The sequence below is a fragment of the Apium graveolens genome, chromosome 7 (assembly GCF_009905375.1).
Source record: "Apium graveolens cultivar Ventura chromosome 7, ASM990537v1, whole genome shotgun sequence".
Classification (NCBI taxonomy): Eukaryota; Viridiplantae; Streptophyta; class Magnoliopsida; order Apiales; family Apiaceae; genus Apium; species Apium graveolens.
Genome location: NC_133653.1, coordinates 166414504 through 166430629, shown reverse-complemented (window position 1 = coordinate 166430629; position 16126 = coordinate 166414504).

The following is a 16126-nucleotide window of genomic DNA, read 5'->3' as shown; positions in this document are numbered from 1 at the left end:
AAATAACACCATATATATCATAATGCAACACTAGGCTTGGATGATCTCGACTCGCGACTTAAGTCACTTGGTCGCTAAACTAGACAAGGTCTTCTAATTTCGGCTTTCTAACTCGATGTGCCTTTCCTAAATTATCCAAAACCTATTGACCCTCACTTGTGCCTTTTTCTCTACTGACCTTATAATATCTTACAACTATGGTGGTTGACCTAATACTCACTTCTAAGTGTTCTAAAACTATGTGGTAAGTGATAGTGCTCACTGGTGCAAATTTCAGAATGACAACTATGGTTTCTTGAGTACATTAGACATTCTTAAACTACAAGTTTTTCTTCAAAACTTTTACACAAGACTCTCCTGACCTAAGGGCATCTCACAAACTTGATGTGGCTCAAGGGCCTGGCTTGGGCCTTCTTGGGCCTAAGCTAAAAGTCCAAGGTTCCCCTGTTTTTCTGGGCAGAAAATGCCCTGACTTGAATTAACTTGTGACACATGGTTCTAGCTCATATCCTATGAACTATGGTTGGAAAAACTTCTCTGACATACCCTCTAACTAAGGCCCAATTGGGCCTAATGAGGGCCTACCCATGACATGGTCAAATCTCCCTCTTTCCAAGTTGCAACAAAACTGTCCCCTGCTGGACAGATTTTGTGATTCTACTTGTGCACCTAACCAAATGACATGCAAACCTCTAACCAACTCCTAAAACCTATTATATACTCCCAATACTAACTTCTGGTAGCTTGGGCCTCAAAGTGCACACCAATGACATGGTCAAAACTCACTCTAAACCTCAGGGTGCTATACTGATTTTTTCTGCAGAAACTATAACTCTCATTTTCCAAGGTTTTCGACTTGACAAACTCAACTAACAACAACTAAATACTTAAACCAAGACTTATACATGGTATTCTACTGAACTAACTCCCTTTTTCTCAAAATAACCTTGGTGAGATCATCCTTAACTAAGGTACAATTATGGCAAAACAAAAGAGACTACTCTTCACAAATCACAAATCTTCATGCTTTTGAAACAACAAGATATATATATTTTTATAAAAGATAACCACGAATTATTACCATGCAACAAGAAGCATAAATCAATATTAACACATTATACCTACTGAAATTAAGGCTCACTAACAAAATCTTTCCAAAAGATCAAAATCTTACAACATTCTAAGAGAAATCCTCATGCATGCATGCCTTCGGGTTTTTCAAACCAAAACAACATATTTTCTACATATATTCCATCTTAAAATTGACATGCAAGCCTAGCATAAAGTATACCTAGATGATCACTTAGCATGCAAGGAGTTTTATCAAATTTTCACTACAAAATTCAAGTCATTATCACATATACATGCAAAAATTGATCAAAACAATCAAGAATGATTTCAAGGACCATTTATTCGGCTCCCATATGGTCATGGCCGAATAAAATGGATGGAAATGGCCATTAAATCATGAAGAGTTTTCTTCTCAAGACTTGTCACTTATCCATTCATTGTAGTTCTCTCAAAAACAACCTTAAATCCATAAGAATCAAGATTGTATTTTGAGTTTCAACTAAAACCTTAACATGCAACTTTAAAACTTAAACTTTCTACTCAAAACTCTTTGGAATATATGTGATCATGGTATGGTAAGTAACATTTACTTGTGTAGAAGGTGGAAACTTGGTGGAGGAATGAAGAAAATGGGGAGGGGGTTGGTTTCGGCTAAAAAACCGAGAGAAGGAGGGGGAGGGCCGAGAGTGAGAGAGTGAGGAGGGTGGGAGGAGAAAGTGTGATGGTGAGTGGAGTGGATGATCACATCAATTGCTTGCTTTATGGTTTTTGATTTGGCAAATGTGAGTGGGAATGAGAATTGACAAGACTATCCCTCCACTTTTACTTGGTTTATTTTGCATGCAAGGGCAAAGAAGGAATTTGGCTAGAAAATTAAGAGTTAGTGGGGTTGGAATTGTCTCTTTAGCCTTTTGAATTGACTAGGGAAGGATTTGCATGCAAGGACAACCATGTAATTTGATAATTATGACAACTAACATTTATAAAGATTTATTTTTATAAAATAAAATACAAGTTCAAAAATTATAAAATTTATATCATAAAATAACTTGGATTTTTAGAGACTTTATAAAATCATTTTCAAAATTTGTGAACAAAATTCCTTTTAAAAGAAAATTTTTCCAAAGCTTAGAATATTCCTTATAAATCAAAAATAAAGAAATTAAATAAATTCTTGTTTTGAAAAATCATATACTACACAAAGCAAATTTATAACGCAGAAATTTTCACTCACTCTAGCGTACAATCATTGAATATATTTTCATTTGACTTAAATATTATACCAAATCCACAAATAATATTACATAAAATGTCGGTCGTAACAATTGAATATTATTTCGAATATTCATCCGAGGACTTATGACTCCTTTATTTTATTTAATGAATATTATTTGAATATTCATTCGAGGGCTTATGACTCTTTTATATTATTATTGGATATTACTTGGATATTCATTTGAGGATGTATGACTCTTTTATTTTATGAATATTATTTATAATATTCATTCGAGGTATTATGACTCCGCTTATTACTGCAATATATTCTTTATTTTATTAAGGAATAAGGTGTCAATAATCAAACTTATTTTCGATTATTCAAATAAAGATAGTACTTTCATATAAGTATATCTTTGGTTATTTAATATCCATTTCAAGTATAAGTTTTAATACTTCTACTTCAATTATTTTTATAAAGATTATTCTTTATGGGAATATTATTTAAATAATAATATTCAGACATTTTCTAAATATACTGGGGACTGATTTACTTCATTAAATCAGGCTTACTCCAAACACTCTTTAAAGTGTTTTCGAGTCTTCAAAATGATTTTTAAAAGTTAGAGCGGATCCCAAAACTCATTTTTATATTTAAGATCTTCCTTTTTAAGGGGATTTAAATACTCGCTCAAAATCTGAGGGATCCGGCTCTGTGGTGTATTTTATATTCGCAACAAGGTTGCAGTTTTGGTAAATGAATTGATTACTTACCCAACGTTCGGAAAGTAAGTCCATCTATTGAGTCGGCATAAGCAACATGGGCTCAGTGGGCGTCTGTGATAGTGTAAGTGGCTCAGTGGGAGTCCATCAAATGCATAAGTGGCTGAGTGGCAGTCCAGCATAAGGTCCTATTGAGACCAGGGTGATGACCAGTGGGGAATTCGTCCATCTACTAGTAGAAAAGGTTACTTATTGGTATCTTTTCCTGATCAGCGAGATACCTGGTTTATGCCAAAATTCTTTTCCTTTCCCAAAATTTATTGGATGTTTCAAACTCTGTTCATACTTTACATGACAGAGGTTTTCAGGAAATGTATAAAGAAGATGTATATGTGGATATATATATATCAGAACTTAATGAAGTATATCATAACTTCATTTCCTTTAATAATATTTCAAAGGTTTAATCTATTCAAATCTTGTCTTGTAGTCTCATCTATGTGATGAAATGGTAAAAGCTCATTATACTTTGAACAGTGGTAGTTCAAGTAGCTTTATAAATGATATAAGTGTAGTGAAGTATTTGGTAACTTCATCCCTTGTTTTTACTTATATCTAGTAAGTAATTATCTTACACATGACAAAAGATTCTAGTAAGTATCCATTTAGATTTGATCAAAAAAAAAAAAAAAGTATCCATTTAGATACTTATATTATTGTTATCACTACATATTATCTTGCGAGCTGTAAGGCTCACTCTTGCTTTATTTCTTCATCACACAACAACAGTTAGGAAAGATGGCCAGACTCCAGCAGACCCAGCGCAAGCGCGTGGGAAGCGTCCCGCGTCTTCCCGATGATGTTGTAGCTGCTATAGCTGCAGAGGTAGATCTATTGGTAGACCAGACACTCTACTTTTGAGAATCAAATTATGTATAATTATAACTTGTGGCAGATAATGACAATTAACTGTAAATTATCAATTAATCATTTTGGGTTGTAATAACTTTTAAATTGTGGATTCAAAGACTTGTACTTATTTCAATTTCATCTCTGAGACTATAACGGGTTGTGGTGTGTGTTAGTGTGGGGTCACAGCATAAGGTTATTTATTATTAATTAAGTGAAGTGATATTGTGGAAAGAAAGGTCGTGACGACCCGGATCCCCGACCCCGGATCTGGGGGTGTACAAACCACCACGGCCACATCACACACGAGCCGCAACTCGCGTGCATACACTGCAACCCGACACACAATTCACACACACGACACACACACACAACACACACACAACACACTCACAAACACTCGATACACACACATAATCACACAATACACACACACAATCACCTACCGCCGCCACCAAACCGGAAAACCGGCGGCGACAACGGCCAGAAAAAGGAAGAAATAATGATGAAATAAAAGAAAACAGGCGCCATAGGAATTACCGAAAGGAGGAAGCAAGCGGGGGAGGAAGAGTGCGAGAAAACAGAGAGATAGAGATTAAGAGAGGGAGAGAATAGTGAGATTAGAGAGAAATGAGAGAGTAGAGCCGGGGGATTTCGAGAACAAAGAGATTGATGTCACAGCCCAAAATTCACGATACACTGCCGTGTGTAACCAAAAATAATACTCAGCCTTTTATTAACCTGAGAGCATGACACCTGTCCCGTGTCACTCTTTTGGGTAACTTCTGGCTCATTATTTTCAATTAAATGAATCGATTTACACTTAAAATAACTTCAAAAAATTACGAAAATTATCTTAAAAGGTTTTAAATATCCCGAAGTTAATAAAAACATAAAGTTCTTAATTTTAAAATAATTTCTAAAATACAATTTATACCTGCTTTTAACAAATAAACGAATCAACGCGCGGGTAAAACTAATCTAAAAAATCCCCAAAATAATTTTAAAATTCCCGGAATATTCCCAACTTAAATAAATGTGAGTTTCATAATTTTTAAAGAATTCAGGAATTAAATACAGATTTTACGAATAAATACAATTAGAAAATCACTCAGGGCTAAATAATTAATGAAATATTGATTTCTAAATTTTATAAAATTCCAAAAATAATTATTGTAATTATAAAATCATAAAAATAATTTTAGAGAAATTCCAAATATTTATGCAAATAAATTTGCATTAAATTCACTTTTAAAAGTGGAAACAATTCAACACAACTCCATAATTAATTACACGAACAACCCGGTACCCCATAAATCTCACACATAAACAATAATAGAGCAACACATAGCAGTCAAAATTAATACACATATTTATTTAATTAAATATTTAATAATAACACCTTTAAATAATATAAAAGTATACGAGTCGTTACATTCTTCCCCCCTTAAAAAGATTCTGTCATCAGAATCTGACTTAATTAAATAAGTGAGGATATTTGTCAAGCATATCTGACTCTAACTCTTAAATAGGCTCTTCTATTCAAGGATCTATTCAAACCATACTTACTATAGACATAAACTCATTCCTAGGGATTCGCTTTTAACGAACTATAATTCGGATCGATCACTCCACGCAAAATAAATTCGGATGAGAGCCCCTTGGCTCCCAATCAACGACTTGGTTCGAATCAGGTACATATCGCCTTAACATTGACACATATAACATATTATATATATATATACTGCAACTGCGGCAGTAATACCAACTCATAAACGACTTTACCTATATTTCTTTATACCTCAAAAGGTTCAATACATTTAGGACTCTACTTATCCCTTCAATTCAAACTTAAGCAATCTTTTTCAAGGTGAAACTTTTGCCTGTACCACGATTCTAATTCTATGTATTCATATTCTTTCGATGCAAACCCGCTTTCTCTCTTTGTCTATCCCGAGCTGTTTTAACTATTTCCCGAGTACATCACCACACTCTTGATGTTCTAAATTAATTCAGGACTTTTAACAATATCTCTACTCCCACTTTCTCTCAATTGAGAGAGGACTTACGCTTATGTCCACACAATTCACTTTTAACCCATCATATATATACTATCCACATATCTTATATTGTCCGAATCATCTTTTCACTTTGACCCTCTGTCTAAGGATGATAGGTAATACTGATTTTTAATTTAATTTTCAACATCCGATCGCTTCTTACTCATTTCCATCAGTTAAGGCTGGGAAATAATCTTATATACTAACTTATCATCACCTTCAGATACTCATCTTCAATTCCCACAGTTTCCAATTCCTTTACTAATTCCTTGGCAATCTTAACCACATTTAATCATTTTTCTCTACACGAGACATAAACTACTACACTGGCTTTGCTTATATGGTTGTTAGTGAAATACTCAAAATCTTTTGTTATTTTCAACCATAATTCATATTTTAAAACTTAGCGTATAATTGTTTCCCTTCTAATCTTCATAGGAAAATCCTGGGGCGTTCTACATAGACTTTCTTATTCCTCAGACAGTTGAGGATGTTATCAATAAATATAACTACACCATCCAAGTACTCCTTATACACCATATCCTTAATTCCTTATAGTTAGCCGATACACTTATTACTCCACATATTATCACCAACCTTACAACACTTAATACCCATCATAATTGCAATCTTTGACATGCCCTCAGGTTGTACCTTAAGTCAATCCCGTAGAAATCACACACTCCTTGAATTAGGTCACATAAGTAACCAATTCTTTATAGAGGTTACCTATTCTTATTTATCATTTTGTTAAATTCCCGATAATCATTACACAATCTCATAATTTCATTCCCCTTTTCCAGCAACATCACCGGTGCATCCCAGGGTCTCTATCTAGTATACTCACTTCCCTTTCCAATCACTTTCATAATTATCGCACTAATTATTTCATTCCACTGACCTCTAGAGACTCCAGGGCATTTATTTATTACTCCAACTTACTCTAGCGTAGGTATTTTCTCTTCTTCGTATCTTTACACATGGTGGATCTACCTTATACCCTCAGCTTATTACTTCTTTTCTCGCATGATTGGAAGAATTCCTTATATTGCTTCTGTACACCTTATACTTCATTTCTTCTAAAACCGCTCCTTGCCATAACACAGGGCAACCAACTCAATCCTAAAATCACATCAAACCCCTCTAACTCGGAGGGTGTCAGATCAACTGCAACTATGTCCAACTTTTAAATACTTGATTTCATGGTTCTTTTGAAAGTTCTATCTCTAACTGAGCTGGATGTTGGCCCTTGGGATGTAGTATCTTGAGTAATCATTCTACAACTCCTGAATTTTATTGGTTGCATTCTGATGCATAATGACCCTTATGTCCATATTTGAAACATCGCACATTTTTCTTACACGCACCACTTAGTCTCCTTTCACAGGACTTGCAATCTACTGCTCACTTGACTGACTGGGGTGGAGTGGAAGTAACTGGAGTAGCATTAGACCTACCCTGTAATAAACTCTATCTCCGGAACCTCTTACTCCTGTTCCGGCCAAACCAATTCTCAAATCCTTGAATGGATTCTCCTTGGTCTGCTATATCCCTAACACCTTCCGACTTCCTTTTCTTAGCACTTTTGTCCTTAACAGTCAACTTCTGGTCACTTTACATTACTAGGGCGACCTGAACCATAGAGGAGTATGTCTTGGGTTGCAATGCCACAACTCCTCTGCGAATTTCAGGCTTCAACCCTTATTGGAACCTCCTTACTTTCTGAATCTCCATACTTACATACTCAGGAACTAATCGGGCCAATTATGAAAACTTGGCCACATACTCCAATACACTTTTTTCACCTTGTTTCAGTTCTAAAACTAGACTTCCAACTAATTCCTTAAACCATCGGAAAATACTTCTCCAAAAATAATTCTGTAAATCTTGTCCAAGAAACAGGGCCTTCTCCTTCCAACGCTCGAGTGGATGCCCACCAATAATTTTCTTCATTTTTAAGAAAGTAATTCGCATAATCGGTTTTAAGATCATCACTTACTTGCGTGAGGGTAAATGTCTTTTCCATTTCCTTAAGCCAATATATGGGAACAACGGGATCCACCTCGCCCTTGAATTCTGGGGGCTTAACAGACTGAAAGGATTTAAAACTGGTAGTTTGGTTTAGCTCTCCTTGTTGATGTTGTTGCTGCTGAATCTGTTGGATTAACTGCAACTGTTGTTGTTGTTGCTGGCGTAACACGTTTAGAATTTCATTTATAACTGGACCCTCCGTCAAACTACTACTATTTTCTTTAGACTGGGTAGCTTTCTTGGGTGGCATTTTACTGAGCTATAGAGATGAGTTTATTCAAAATACAACATAATATTTAACAAAAGATATCACAGTTTTAAACGTTGCACCTGTATCAGGAAAATGCTGCCCAATGAAATACCCATGTCCTTAATATCTGGGTCCATTTACAAAAGAAATCTAGATTAATAGCACTAGAAATATAGCAACAATGACAGTGGTAGAATCAATAACAGTACAGGAAAACTGAAATACAAAGATACTAAATAACTTCCCGTCACTACTCAATTACCCTAGCAAAACTAATCTGATATACAATGAAAGTTGACCGGCTATAACAGCCACCACTTACACAGAGCCAGCTAGTAATTCAAGTCAAGCTTAAGGAATGATGGACTTCTCTAGGCACCATGATCCAAATTTCAACCAACCATTCCTACAAGGATGATTTCTTATCACCCTCAAGTGATTCATCAATCACTGAATTACCCTTTCTTCTCAGGGCGACTTCTTATCTCCTACCATTAACCTATCTTTACAGGGTTAACTTTTCTAAAACCGCAACCTTCAATATCGAATCATAAATCCTCTCTACTATTATCATTTCTGAGAAAGCTAGCAATCCGATGTACATCTTATATTTCTTCCAGACAGTCAACACTCAACTGCTTTCAATGACCAGGACTGTCTAATTACAAAAGCTATTGACAATCCACTGCCTCGAGATTTCAAATGAAATTTTAAAGTCAAAGAATCAATAATACGGGGATGACAAAAGAAAAAACATAGGTATGACTGAGAGCAACCATACATAAGATGGCCAGTCTTAGTACCGCACAGTTCACAATACATAATTTGGTGGCGTCCCACCAGACCCTTTTATCACATACACAAATGGTCAATTCATATGCATTGTTTGCCCAATCAATCGAAAAAGTCACCGAGGAAAGAAACAATGTTTAGATAAGAAATTAACAAATAGAAAAGAAATAATCTGATTTGTAATGAGATCAACAAAAACCTAAGTAGCTTACTTCGGGTTCACAACTTTCTCACAGGAAATATAAGCAACTTATGGAATAGGAAACAATTACTCTGGAAATAAAATACATTTCAAGAAAGAAATAGAAAAGTTCAAAGATACCACCTCCCATTCTGATCCACATTCACTACAAAACTTAGTTGTCATAACTGCCCCTGACTATTATCACGCTGCCCGAACTCAATAAGGTCACACATTCGGTCCAACAACCTCCCTTGATGTCGACAATGCTATATTTAGGGATAATATGGGTGTCTCTATAGCTGACACACCAAGATCCACTTAAAAAAAATGAGCTCTCGTAATCAAACTTAGATTTCTCGAAAGGCAACCTAGAGATCTCTATCAAACATTACTAATAATACATATGTGAAGGAATCGTACTCTAGGTTAGGGCAGTTCCAGTCAATCCTCAACAAATGTCAGGGTTGTACCTTAGAAATCCTTGACTGAACTCTTAGACTCGCTCCTCTGATTGAGTTGCTAACTTACATCTATATATAAACCTTCCTGCACTCTTTTGACTATACTCCTAACCTAAATCAGGGACTCAAACCTGTAGCTCTACCAACTGTGACGGGCTCAACCCCGGGGTCAGGAGTTGACGTCATCAACAACAACCATAAGATAAACAATTCAATAATAGAATATAACTACGACCCCTTTTTACCAAGATTTTTGCCAGGTTTAAGATGATTTAGGTTACAACTAACACAAACCAACTTACAACAATCATCTTGACATAACTAACCTAACGCAGCAACTCAACAGACCATCTTTAGTCCAGCACAACCACCTCAGAGGAGCCTGACACGAAAGGAGATGGAACTCTGGCCTGACTATCGTGCAAGAATCTCTTAGGCATCTGCAATACATATGTAAAATATTCTGCAAGGGTGAGTAATCAATTGCTCAGCAGTACCACTATATGAATAACAATAAAACAGTTTACGATAAAACAGTGATAGGAACATAGATTATAGCTCGTTTACAAAACATGTAAAACATTCATAAAATGGATACTCAAAACTAGCATGTTTTCATCAAAACAAACATAGTAGTGTGCTATGTAAAAATACCAGAATTTAATTCTAGCATGCCATTTTCATTTCCAAATCCACTGTATAATTCACTTGTTCCGTTACGAGAATCACAAAGCCAAATCAGATACGTACGGATATGTGAAGACAGCTGATCAGGCTATCAACACCAGACGGCTCTAACTGCCATCCCATTTACCTGTTTCAGAACTCAGAGACTAGCTAGGTCTCTGACCTGCTGGACTAATCGATTATATATTGCGCGCAACCGAATTAGCCTCTTACGCCACCTCAACAGGCCTACTCTGGCCCCTATGTATCCCATATCTGACCGTTTTATCCAATTTTCAAAACACTTGTACCTATCTCATTTCAAAATCATTTATTTTGCCAGCACACATATAAAATCCAGTTCGCAAATCATTTCACTCGAGATAGGTACCTTTCGAAGTTACTTTTCCCCAAAACAATTTGAAAACAATGATTTATAACTACAGGGGATATGTAACTTAAAACATTTCATTTCCATTACGAGAATAAAACATTTAGCTATTCATATGTACTGAACCATAAAAGAATGGTCAGGGGTACTTGCCTTACAGAGCTTTCCGACTAACACTGACTGATTTTGATAGAATTGAACGTTCGGGCTCTCATGGAAAAATGACTGTCTCATTAGATGACATCCCTGCTCTACAACAATCTATCTCAAGATAGTATCCAAGACTCTCAGGGTTCTTCACTTGGGAACCTCGAGGCACTTATCGACTGATCACTAGATTACTCTAGTTCGATATCAATTCTTGAGTCCTTCGACTAGAACCTACAGAGCCGAAATACCCTACGTTAGACATCTAGGTATGCTTGACATATCCTCAATATCAATTCTACCCAATGATATTCAAACCTGACTCGTAATTATGTATATTATAATAACACACGCAATAATTAGGGTTCACAATCTTAAAAATCGGTTCGGTGTTCATTTGGCAAAATATTTTATCACATCGTACAATCACATTTCGTATAAATTATTTATATATATACATATATTCGATCGACGTCCCGATAATTATCGGATACGCTGCCGTATTTTCGGATTAATTTTCAAAAAAAAAACTCGGGAAACACTTCCTTTATTTACCGGCTAACTCGTCAAGCAATTCGACGTCACAACAACCAAATTCACAACATAAATCAATTACACAATCCAACATTTACAACTCACAATCCCATCTGCTAATCCAATTCGATATAACATAACACATTGTTCAATTCAAGAAACCAATTTTATAAACTAAATATTATTTATTTTATTTTATTTTAAAATATTAGAACTCAAAATAAATCATCACAGTCCATCGTCCGCTCGTAACGAGTCATCGCGGTACGACGACGAAATTCTCGGGGTACCCGATAATTCGGATTTAACCAAAAATTTCACCGATTATTAAAATTGTTTTTACTGCACGGATATTTTATTTCACAAAATCAACTGCACACTAATTGTGTGAATTAATTGGATTAATTCATATTAAAATCAACTGCATGAATTAATTATGTTAATTCATATTAAAACCAACTGCACACTAATTAGGCCCAGAATTAAAGCCCAACTACTAAGCCCAACTGCCAGGCCCAATAACAGGCCCAAAAGAAGGCCCAAATAATCAAGCCCAACAGATATCAACCACAGGGAGGCAACACAGCACATGAACCACCATGGCGACAGCACACACACGCCGCAACTCGCGCACATACACTGCACCCACACACATAATTCACACACACGACACACACACACAACACACACACAACACACACACAAACACTCGATACACACACATAATCACACAATACACACACATAATCACCTACCGCCGCCACCAAACCGGAGAACCGGCGGCGACAACGGCCAGAAAAAGGAAGAAATGGCAATGAAATCAAAGAAAACAGGCGGCATAGGAATTACCGAGAGGAGGAAGCAAGCGGGGGAGGAAGAGTACAAGAAAACAGAGAGATAGAGATTAAGAGAGGGAGAGAATAGTGAGATTAGAGAGAAATGAGAGAGTAGAGCCGAGAGAGTTCGAGAACAAAGAGATTGATATCACAACCCAAAATTCACGATACACTGCAGCGTGTAACCAAAAATAATACTCAACCTTTTATTAACCTGAGAGCATGACACCTGTCCCGTGTCACTCTTTTGGGTAACTTCTGGCTCGTTATTTTTAATTAAATGAATCGAGTTACACTTAAAACTACTTCAGAAAATTACGAAAATTATCTTAAAAGGTTTTAAATATCCCGAAGTTAATAAAAACATAAATTTCTTAATTTTAAAATAATTTCTGAAACACAATTTAAACCCACTTTTAACAAATAAACGAATCAACGCGCGGGTGATATTAATCTCAAAAATCCTCGAAATAATTTTAAAATTCCCGGAATATTCCCAACTTAAATAAATGTGAGTTTCATAATTTTTGAAGAATTAGGGAATTAAAAATAGATTTTACGAATAAATACAATCGGAAAATCACTCAGGGCTAAATAATTAATGAAATATTGATTTCTAAATTTTATAAAATTCCAAAAATAATTATTGTAATTATAAAACCATAAAACAATTTTAGAGACATTCCAAATATTTATGCAAATAAATTTGCATTAAATTCACTTTTAAAAGTGGCAACAATTCAACACAACTCCATAATTAATTACACGAACAACCCGGTACCCCATAAATTACACACATAAATAATAATAGAGCAACACATAGCAGTCAAAATCAATACACATATTTATCTAATTAAATATTTAATAATAACACCTTTAAATAATATAAAAGTAAACGAGTCTTTACAGATAATCTTCATTATCCGTCGAATCCATATCCGTTGAAAGTCCTTCTTCCAAGTTAGGATTCAGTTTTTCATTGCTCTTTTTCCAGGCTTCTTCACAGAAAGACTCTATATCTTGAACTTTAGTAATTTGAGCATGAAAATCTCTAGATGATTTCCAAGCCTTAATTATTTCATGTTCTCGTTCAAGTTGCTTTCTTAAAATCTCCTCTTTCTTTAAGGATTTAGTCAATTCTTCCTTAGCAATTCTACACTCTATTTTTAATTTTTCAAACTCAATGAGTTGAGTTGTTAACACAACATTTCTTTCACTCAAAAATAGATTATTATCTTTAATCATGTTGTTTTCCTTGGTGAGTGACTTAAGTGTAACAAGCAAATTATACAATTCCGTGGACATGTCATTTATAGCATCATTACACTCAGCTTTAGAAATATGTGCTAGATTAATGGTGATTAACTGATTGCTTGAAGAACTGACTTCTGTTTCATCTGATTTGGAAATCAGGGCTAGGTTGACATAGCTTGGTTCCTCATCTTCATCTTCCCAATCTGTTGCCCAGTCATTTTCCTGAGTTAAGAAGGCTCTTTCTTTTTGTTTGAGCAATTCAAAGTATCTCTTTTTATAGTCAACTTTCTCAAATTTCTTTTTCTCAAAATTAGGCTTTCTACACTCATTTGCAAAATGACCACTCAAGCCACATTTGAAACATTTGAATTTGAATTTATCCACCATGTTTCTATTTGGCTTGGTTGCTCCAAAATTCCTTTTGAATTTGAGCTTGGAAAACCTTCTTGACAGGAAAGATAGATGTTCATCTATATCCTGCATTTCATCTTAACTAAGAAGGTCATCATGTTCTACTACTAACCCCTTTCCTTTTCCTTCACAAACCCTAGAGTTTGGTGCAGATTCCACAACTTCAACCTACATCTCTTTCACTCTCTCTTGTTCAACTACCAAAACTATAAATCCTCACTTCTTCCTTCCTTTCTCTATTTGCTCATCTTGTTCCATTTCAAGCTCATATGTCTTCAGGGTTGCCATATAGTCTCTCCAAAGTAAATTTCTTGTAATCTTGAGAATTTCTGAGAGAAACAGTCATAGGCTTCCACTCTTTTGGTAGAGATCTAAGGAACTTCAAGTTTGAATCTTTTATTTGATAGACCCTTCCATGCAGTTTTAGTGCATTTAGCAGTTTTTGAAATCTACTAAATATGTCACTTAAAGATTCACTGTCTTCACAATGAAAGTGCTCACAATCCTGGATTAAAAGTTGCATTTTGTTTTCCCGCACTTATTTAGTTCCATCACAAATGATCTGAATTGTATCCCATACATCTTTAGCAGTCTTGCAGTTAATGACATTGTCAAACATGTCTCCATCAAGACCATTGAACAGAATGTTCATAGCCTTCTTGTCTTTGTGTACTTGCTCAATGTCTTCATTTGTCCATTCTGCTTGTGGCTTTAGAACAGTTTGCTCATCACTTACAGCTCCTTCATTATATGTAGCAGCTTTTCTAGGGACATGAGGGCCTTTCTCAATGCAATCCACATAACTTTCATCTTGAGAGAGAAGATGCAGGTGCATTTTCACCTTCCAGTGGTGGTAGTTGTCTTTATCCAAGAATGGAATTTTTACTCCAACATCTTTTCTGCTCATCTTGTTAGTTGTTGTGATCTTTAAACTTTTTGTATTTCTAGAGCTTGCTCTAATACCAATTGTTAATCCCAAACAATCTAACAAAGAATTACAGAAGGGGGGAGGGTTGAATGTAATTCTGGTTCTTTTTCGATTTCAAATATTATATCTCAAATATATAACAGTGTTTGATTAAGCAAAAGTGCGGAATGAAAATATTGAGATAATCAAACACAAAGTAATTAAATATAAGTATTTAAAAACTTTCTGGGGGATTGAACTTTTCCACCAGAGATATATATATGATCGAGAACTCTGTGATGCGAGGTTTGCACACAACTGCTTACAAGTAGAATTACAAGGAATAGAGAAAATTCTTTACAGATACAGTTTTTTCTATTTCTCTTGTTGATTGCTTAATTTTCTACTAGCTACTCTTGATTTATATATTATCAAGATACAAGTGAATAAGAAAAACTAATAAAATAAAATGTTCTTTGTCTAATCACATGCTTCTTCATTTCTCCATCCAGTATCTTTGATTTTCTTCAAGTAAGCATGGAAATGGAAATGCTTCTTTGTTCTCTAAAACCTGTAAATAAGCCGCCACATTCCAGTTGCATCTAATCAACCCATGTGACTGTCAAGTCACTATCAACTGCAATTTAAATTATAACATCCGTTGAAACTTTACTGGATCATCCGTTGAGACTATGTTGGATCATCCGTTGAAACTTCATTAGATAATCCGTTGAATATAACTTGGATCATCCGTTGAAACCTTGTAGAATCATCCATTGAATGTTTTCCATAGCAGTTAACTCCATTTCACTTATGCAAAATTACAAGGCATCTAATATATACAATTGGCCAACCTATTTTGCATATCAATCTAGTAGTTAATATGACTTTGAATAACCCACAACTTCTAGATCTTTAAGGTATTGTTGTATGCAGAAATGTGTTATAAAACTTATTAAGACATAAACTACTCTCTCAATGGATGTTAAAGTAAATAATCCGTTAAGAGCTACAAAAAAAAATCTACTAAGGTGTTTTGGTGAACTTATCATCAAGACAATGACGTATTCCTAACAGCATGATATATTTCCAGTCTGAGATTTTGCCGTGAAATGAATTAGTTAGCAAATGATTGACTGGACAACAAAAGAAGATGAAGGAATTTCAATAATGAACCAGATGAGTGATTAATAAGTTAAGAAGACAAAGCATACCGCAATCATGGGGAGATACTTATCATGAAGGTTCGAGATCGAAGAAATTCTAATTACGTATAAAACTTTA